The sequence below is a fragment of the Lissotriton vulgaris genome, chromosome 5 (assembly GCF_964263255.1).
Source record: "Lissotriton vulgaris chromosome 5, aLisVul1.2, whole genome shotgun sequence".
Classification (NCBI taxonomy): domain Eukaryota; kingdom Metazoa; phylum Chordata; class Amphibia; order Caudata; family Salamandridae; genus Lissotriton; species Lissotriton vulgaris.
This window is the reverse complement of record NC_141693.1, coordinates 1,178,853,836-1,178,862,816: the sequence shown is the minus strand read 5'-3', so window position 1 is coordinate 1,178,862,816 and position 8,981 is coordinate 1,178,853,836. Positions and strand designations below refer to the sequence as shown.

Here is an 8,981-nt window from a genome sequence, read left to right as displayed (position 1 = left end):
TTGGTGGCCTCTGCCTCAAGGAGCAGCATGTCTCTGAATATGGAATCAAACTCAAGGGCAGTCATTACTTTGATGAATAAGTGGGGCCTCTGGATTCAAGGGAAGTCAGATCTCTGATGACTGGGGCCAATGGATTCAAGGATGGTCAGGTCTCTGATGACTGGGGCCAATGGATTGAAGGATGGTCAGATCTGATGACTGGGGCCAATGGATTCAAGGATGGTCAGGTCTCTGATGACTGGGGCCAATGGATTCAAGGATGGTCAGCTCTCTGATGACTGGGGCCAATGGATTGAAGAATGGTCAGCTCTCTGATGACTGGGGCCAATGGATTCAAGGATGGTCAGATCTGATGATTGGGGCCAATGGATTAAAGGATGGTCAGCTCTTTGATGTCTTGATTCTGGCCTCTGTATTCTTCGGACGGAGATTCCCTTACAAGCAGAGATGTGCGACAGTGTATACATTTTTTGACACAGAATTTGTTAAATTCCATAAACATTGTCTGGCATTCCAGACAATAACAGTGTCAGAAGGAAATGTTTTTTCTGGGTTCTTGCATGACATTGTTTAAGCAAACGCACCCCTCATGTGAACACAACTCTCCAAATACCACAGGAGACTAGCACTAACACAAATTGCCTTTCTGCAAGACACTTTCATTGTAAACCACTCTCCCTCAGATATATTGTGAGACGTCTTCGGCAAGGTGCACTCTGCTTAAAAAATGTTATGCAAACTTGCCACAGGTGACATTTTGATAAGACTAAAGAATTACACAAAAATGTAGGATTTCAGAAGCAAAACTAAAAGTTTGCCCCGCCCTAGTGGCAGAGGATCGTAGATGTCCCATGGAGTGCACTGATGGAAGTTCCCAGAAGAATATAGAGAGTGGGCGTAGCTCACAAAGGAGGTCTTGGAGAGCAACGATGTACCTGACCCGTGACCCCATCAATTTATAATGTCGATTCATTATCTGCTACGTTCCTCTGTAGTCCAGACTTACACTGTGATATCCAATGTGTTTCCACAACCAATGCTGAAGGTTCTGCTGCTCGCCATCAATGAATGCATTTAGTGATGTTTTAATGAGTAAACACAAATAAAATAATGTTCTTTTTATAATTATTTGCCCGTGCATATTCTCTCAAGCCGAGGGACCGCCAATCTCTCGAGAGCACACAGTCAACTCTCAAATTTCTAGAGAGATGAAGGTCACCTTGGATGGCGAGGGAAGCTCCTAATGTTAAATGTGATGTCAGAATATAAGGGAAGGGATTCCTTGGAGAGAATGTGATGACTTCTGAATCTGTCCAGCACCTTTACAATGATCATGGCCGGCATTGGAAGACAGGAGATGGGTCGATAGCCGCAAGGGTCTTGTTTATTAAGGGAAGATATTTTTTTATTAACGTTAGAGCCAACACTGCTTACAGACTGAATGGAATTCTCCTGACTGGCACATTATTTATTATTTGGATAATGTCGGCCAGTATTGGCCCAATAGTCTGAGCTGCAAGGATGGCAACTATGCGAGGGTAAGGGGTGCATGGCAAGCCCGATTTAGAGGTTTTGATCAGTTTCGTAAGCTCAAACATAGAAGGTGGCATGGAGTGGCTAAGAGAGGAACCCATATCAGTTTGAATTGGAAATAGCACAGCTGATGAGGATGTAGATGTAAGAGAGGAGAAGTTTTTGTAACAGTCTTCAACTTTGAGGCAGAAGGCCTCCGCCACAGAGTTACTAAAGGATTGCCTGCAGTATTTAGGCAAGGAGGAAGTGTCGTGGTGAGTTATTTGATAGCTGCAAACAGTTCTTTTGGGGAGTTTGCATCTGCTTCAGTTTTGTTGGGGACGTAGGCCGATTTCTCCTTGCGTATCAGCGTCTTATATCTAGATAGACTTATCTTATATTTGACCTTTTCTGAGTCACAGCATCTGACTCTCTCCATCTTTTCTCTTGTCTCCTGAAGACCTCTTTAAGGGCCCTTATGTCGTCAGAGAACCATAGGCAGGTAGATGATCTCATTTGATCTTGGTCCATGTCACAGGAGACAAGATGGTGCTGGCCAAGTCTGGCTAGATTGTCTTTCATTTTGCTGGAGACATTACAAGACCTTCATGATTATGCTAATCTAGATCCCACCATGGGCACAATATGGCCATTTAAGAAAAAATCATACGACCCAGGTGGGACTCGAACCCACAATCCCCAGCTTCGGAGGCTGATGCCTTATCCATTAGGCCACTGGGCCTTGCTTGAACGAAAAGATAAGAGAACAACCACATCTGAAGAAAATGACTAGTATCAAACAGCCTGCAGAGAGCATTAAGAGACTCAAAGATACATCTTAACAGCACACTGACCACATACACAGAGTCAGTATGCCAATAGGACGTAATTCAGGTGTGGCAGGGGTAAGAAGCCAGGAACAGAGATACACTGAAATTACAAAACACTTCAGGTCCTGCCATTGTGGGTATTGCTTCTATATTAGACTGTGTAGAACAGAGTGTCTGCCCTGCCTCCGGGATAATAAGCCATGGGGAGTCTGACATCGAAATGATAGATGATCTTATAAGAATGCATGGGCGGCAGGAAGAGAAACACCCTGTAAACTAAGTGTGATTTCAGGACTCCCTATCTATACTAATATAATAAAGAGAGAGCCCAAACCTTTGAGGCGGGTAATCTCAGGAACTACAGCACCAATCAAAACACCCAATACAGTGTTGGAAAGGGCATTTGCAGCAGAAGGACATAGGCTATGCAGACGCCCACCATATACATTTAAAAGGTAAAAGAACTGTGCCAGCAAAGTAGTCCCTTGTGGGCGTGTCTGCATTGTGCTGTGGGCGTGTGCTGGGGGGCGTGACAAACGCTGGGGGCGTTTGGTACATTCCGCCCTTCATGCCATGTCTCATATTGTGTGCTGTGGGCGTGTGCTGGGGGCGTGGGAGTGTGCGGGCGTGGGATTACGGAAAAAAAAGTGAGCGTGTGCCCAATATTTTATTGTTTTTTCTTCCCAGGTTCTGTACATTCCAGCTCCGGGTGTCCACCCTGCTCCCTTTAAATACCCTGCACCCCATAATCATAACCCACCCTTACTCCTTAAAATACCCCACAAACCTTAAACACTAACCCATCTTAACCCTATAAATATACCATGTACCCCAAAACCCAAACCTATCCCTAAACCCTATAAATACCCCTGTACCCCAAAACCCAAACCTACCCCTGAACCCTAAAAATACCCCTGTACCCCAAAACCCAAACTTAGTCCTGAACCCTAAAAATACCACTGTACCCCAAAACTCAAACCTAGCCCTGAACCCTAAAAATAACCCTGTACCCCAAAACCCAAACCTACCCCTGAACCCTAAAATAACCCTGTACCCCAAAGCCCAAACCTAGCCCTGAACCCTAAAAATACCCCTGTACCCCAAAACCCAAACCTAGCCCTGACCCCTTAAAATACCCCTGTACCCCAAAACCCAAACCTACCCCTGAACCCTAAAATACCCCTATACCCCAAAACCCAAACCTAGCCCTGAATCCTAAAAATACCCCTGTACCCCCAAACCCATACCTATCACTAAACCCTAAAACTACCCCTGTACCCCATAACCCAAAACTATATCTGAACCCTTAAAATGCCCAAACACCCCAAAACATATACCTCAGTACCCCAAAACATATACCCCTATACCCATACTTACCTTATCCAAACATTAAAAAAAAACATGCTTTTACCATTCATGCATTTACAATGAATTTCGTTGTAAATGTATGTGTGGTAAAAGCATATAAAATGTAATGCCATGCGTTATAATGGCATGGTGATGGATCAAACCCAGATCTTTTGACTGGGTGTGAGTGTTTGATTGGTTCAGATGCTCCGTCCATCTCCACTCCCTTTTGTACCGGTTTTGGCCGCCATAAGTGTGGCAGGGCATGCTCAGACGTGAGTCCCTTGCTCACTTTGCCACTGGATTCAAGCAAGCCGGGCTGAAGACGGCTGGAATGCCAGAAACCGGTCCTTGGAAGCTTGTTTCCGGTCCAGGGAAGACATGGCTTGGCAGTTCGGGCTGGACTGTTCACATGAGGCACAGGGTCAGACTGATTTGCATATAGCCATGTCTGGACTGGGGTGGCAGAGTGGGCTAAAGAACAGTGATGGATCAAACCCAGATCTTTTGACTGGGTGTGAGTGTTTGATTGGTTCAGATGCTCCGTCCATCACCACCCCCTTTTGTACCTCTTAAGTGCATCAGCAGTGCACTGTGAATCGGAGCGTTTCACAGGCCTGTCACAGATAAGAAATGCTATCAAAACGAAATCCTACAAAACAATATACTACTGGCCAGCAGCAATTCATACCCGGACAACGTCGGGACGGGCTGCTAGTAATCTTATAAGAATGCAGGGGCGGCAGGGAGAGATACACCCTGTGAACTAAGTGTGATTTCAGGACTCCCTATTGTTTTATAAATTCACTCTTGTAATGGCCCAAAGAAGGTGTTGGCATACTAGGGTGCACTGTAATACCAGCAAACAATGAAGGGAAAGGGTCAAGCAGGTGACCTCTCTCTTCAAGTGTGAGGATGGTGACATTTGAACTCACAGATTACAGGTTTATCCAGGGAAGATGGTGTCCTCTGAAGTGAGTTAAGGATTCTCCCTACGGGAGGTTGGTGGCCTCTGCCTCAAGGAGCAGCATGTCTCTGAATATGGAATCAAACTCAAGGGCAGTCATTACTTTGATGAATAAGTGGGGCCTCTGGATTCAAGGGAAGTCAGATCTCTGATGACTGGGGCCAATGGATTCAAGGATGGTCAGGTCTCTGATGACTGGGGCCAATGGATTGAAGGATGGTCAGATCTGATGACTGGGGTCAATGGATTCAAGGATGGTCAGGTCTCTGATGACTGGGGCCAATGGATTCAAGGATGGTCAGCTCTCTGATGACTGGGGCCAATGGATTGAAGAATGGTCAGCTCTCTGATGAAGGGGCCAATGGATTCAAGGATGGTCAGATCTGATGACTGGGGCCAATGGATTCAAGGATGGTCAGCTCTTTGATGTCTTGATTCTGGCCTCTGTATTCTTCGGACGGAGATTCCCTTACAAGCAGAGATGTGCGACAGTGTATACATTTTTGGACACAGAATTTGTTAAATTCCATAAACATTGTCTGGCATTCCACACAATAACAGTGTCAGAAGGAAATGTTTTTTCTGGGTTCTTGCATGACATTGTTTACGCAAACGCACCCCTCATGTGAACACAACTCTCCAAATACCACAGGAGACTAGCACTAACACCAATTGTCTTTCAGCAAGACACTTTCATTGTAAACCACTCTCCCTCAGATATATTGTGAGACGTCTTCGGCAAGGTGCACTCTGCTTAAAAAATGTTACGCAAACTTGCCACAGGTGACATTTTGATAAGACTAAAGAATTACACAAAAATGTAGGATTTCAGAAGCAAAACTAAAAGTTTGCCCCGCCCCAGTGGCAGAGGATCGTAGATGTCCCATGGAGTGCACTGATGGAAGTTCCCAGAAGAATATAGAGAGTGGGCGTAGCTCACAAAGGAGGTCTTGGAGAGCAACGATGTACCTGACCCGTGACCCCATCAATTTATAATGTCGATTCATTATCTGCTACGTTCCTCTGTAGTCCAGACTTACACTGTGATATTCAATGTGTTTCCACAACCAATGCTGAAGGTTCTGCTGCTCGCCATCAATGAATGCATTTAGTGATGTTTTAATGAGTAAACACAAATAAAATAATGTTCTTTTTATAATTATTTGCCCGTGCATATTCTCTCAAGCCGAGGGACCGCCAATCTCTCGAGAGCACACAGTCAACTCTCAAATTTCTAGAGAGATGAAGGTCACCTTGGATGCCGAGGGAAGCTCCTAATGTTAAATGTGATGTCAGAATATAAGGGAAGGGATTCCTTGGAGAGAATGTGATGACTTCTGAATCTGTCCAGCACCTTTACAATGATCATGGCCGGCATTGGAAGACAGGAGATGGGTCGATAGCTGCAAGGGTCTTGTTTATTAAGGGAAGATATGTTTTTTATTAACGTTAGAGCCAACACTGCTTACAGACTGAATGGAATTCTCCTGACTGGCACATTATTTATTATTTGGATAATGTCGGACAGTATTGGCCCAATAGTCTGAGCTGCAAGGATGGCAACTATGCGAGGGTAAGGGGTGCATGGTAAGCCCGATTTAGAGGTTTTGATCAGTTTCGTAAGCTTAAACATAGAAGGTGGCATGGAGTGGCTAAGAGAGGAACCCATATCAGTTTGAATTGGAAATAGCACAGCTGATGAGGATGTAGATGTAAGAGAGGAGAAGTTTTTGTAACAGTCTTCAACTTTGAGGCAGAAGGCCTCCGCCACAGAGTTACTAAAGGATTGCCTGCAGTATTTAGGCAAGGAGGAAGTGTCGTGGTGAGTTATTTGATAGCCGCAAACAGTTCTTTTGGGGAGTTTGCGCCTGCTTCAGTTTTGTTGGGGACGTAGGCCGATTTCTCCTTGCGTATCAGCGTCTTATATCTAGATAGACTTATCTTATATTTGACCTTTTCTGAGTCACAGCATCTGACTCTCTCCATCTTTTCTCTTGTCTCCTGAAGACCTGTTTAAGGGCCCTTATGTCGTCAAAGAACCATAGGCAGGTAGATGATCTCATTTGATCTTGGTCCATGTCACAGGTGACAAGATGGTGCTGGCCAAGTCTGGCTAGATTGTCTTTCATTTTGCTGGAGACATTACATGACCTTCATGATTATGCTAATCTAGATCCCACCATGGGCACAATATGGCCATTTAAGAAAAAATCATACGACCCAGGTGGGAATCGAACCCACAATCCCCAGCTTCGGAGGCTGATGCCTTATCCATTAGGCCACTGGGCCTTGCTTGAACGACAAGATAAGAGAACAACCACATCTGAAGAAAATGACTAGTATCAAATAGCCTGCAGAGAGCATTAAGAGACTCAAAGATACATCTTAACAGCACACTGACCACATACACAGAGTCAGTATGCCAATAGGACGTAATTCAGGTGTGGCAGGGGTAAGAAGCCAGGAACAGAGATACACTGAAATTACAAAACACTTCAGGTCCTGCCATTGTGGGTATTGCTTCTATATTAGACTGTGTAGAACAGAGTGTCTGCCCTGCCTCCGGGATAATAAGCCATGGGGAGTCTGGCATCGAAATGATAGATGATCTTATAAGAATGCAGGGGCGGCAGGAAGAGAAACACCCTGTAAACTAAGTGTGATTTCAGGACTCCCTATCTATACTAATATAATAAAGAGAGAGCCCAAACCTTTGAGGCGGGTAATCTCAGGAACTACAGCACCAATCAAAACACCCAATACAGTGTTGGAAAGGGCATTTGCAGCAGAAGGACATAGGCTATGCAGACGCCCACCATATACATTTAAAAGGTAAAAGAACTGTGCCAGCAAAGTAGTCCCTTGTGGGCGTGTCTGCATTGTGCTGTGGGCGTGTGCTGGGGGGCGTGACAAACGGTGGGGGCGTTTGGTACATTCCGCCCTTCATGCCATGTCTCATATTGTGTGCTGTGGGCGTGTGCTGGGGGCGTGGGCGTGTGCGGGCGTGGGATTACGGAAAAAAAAGAGAGCGTTGTGCCCAATATTTTATTGTTTTTTCTTCCCAGGTTCTGTACATTCCAGCTCCGGGTGTCCACCCTGCTCCCTTTAAATACCCTGCACCCCATAATCATAACCCACCCTTACTCCTTAAAATACCCCACAAACCTTAAACACTAACCCATCTTAACCCTATAAATATACCATGTACCCCAAAACCCAAACATATCCCTAAACCCTATAAATACCCCTGTACCCCAAAACCCAAACCTAGCCCTGAACCCTATAAATACCCCTGTACCTCAAAACCCAAACCTACGCCTGAACCCTGAATATACCCCTGTACCCCAAAACCCAAACCTAGCCCTGAACCCTAAAAATACCCCTGTACCCCAAAACCCAAACCTACCCCTGAACCCTAAAATACTCCTGTTCCCCAAAACCCAAACCTAGCCCTGAACCCTAAAAATACCCCTGTACCCCAAAACCCAAACCTAGCCCTGAACCTTAAACACTAACCCATCTTAACCCTATAAATATACCATGTACCCCAAAACCCAAACCTATCCCTAAACCCTATAAATACCCCTGTACCCCAAAACCCAAACCTACCCCTGAACCCTAAAAATACCCCTGTACCCCAAAACCCAAACTTAGTCCTGAACCCTAAAAATACCACTGTACCCCAAAACTCAAACCTAGCCCTGAACCCTAAAAATAACCCTGTACCCCAAAACCCAAACCTACCCCTGAACCCTAAAATAACCCTGTACCCCAAAACCCAAACCTAGCCCTGAATCCTAAAAATACCCCTGTACCCCAAAACCCATACCTATCACTAAACCCTAAAACTACCCCTGTACCCCATAACCGAAAACTATATCTGAACCCTTAAAATGCTCAAACACCCCAAAACATATACCTCAGTACCCCAAAACATATACCCCTATACCCATACTTACCTTATCCAAACATTAAAAAAAACATGCTTTTACCATTCATGCATTTACAATGAATTTCGTTGTAAATGTATGTGTGGTAAAAGCATATAAAATGTAATGCCATGCGTTATAATGGCATGGTGATGGATCAAACCCAGATCTTTTGACTGGGTGTGAGTGTTTGATTGGTTCAGATGCTCCGTCCATCACCACTCCCTTTTGTACCGGTTTTGGCCGCCATAAGTGTGGCAGGGCATGCTCAGACGTGAGTCCCTTGCTCACTTTGCCACTGGATTCAAGCAAGCCGGGCTGAAGACGGCTGGAATGCCAGAAACCGGTCCTTGGAAGCTTGTTTCCGGTCCAGGGAAGACATGGCTTGGCAGTTCG

The 8,981-nt window shown here is 45.2% G+C and overlaps 2 non-coding genes across 2 annotated transcripts; both read right to left on the bottom strand.

The window, feature by feature from the left end:
• Positions 1-2,181: 2,181 nt before the first annotated feature.
• TRNAR-CCG (transfer RNA arginine (anticodon CCG)) lies at positions 2,182-2,254 on the bottom strand. The gene has a single exon. It is a non-coding gene; the product is annotated as a tRNA-Arg (tRNA).
• A 4,618-nt stretch (positions 2,255-6,872) lies between these two features.
• Positions 6,873-6,945, bottom strand: TRNAR-CCG (transfer RNA arginine (anticodon CCG)). Its single transcript has one exon. It is a non-coding gene; the product is annotated as a tRNA-Arg (tRNA).
• Between the last annotated feature and the right edge of the window lie 2,036 nt (positions 6,946-8,981).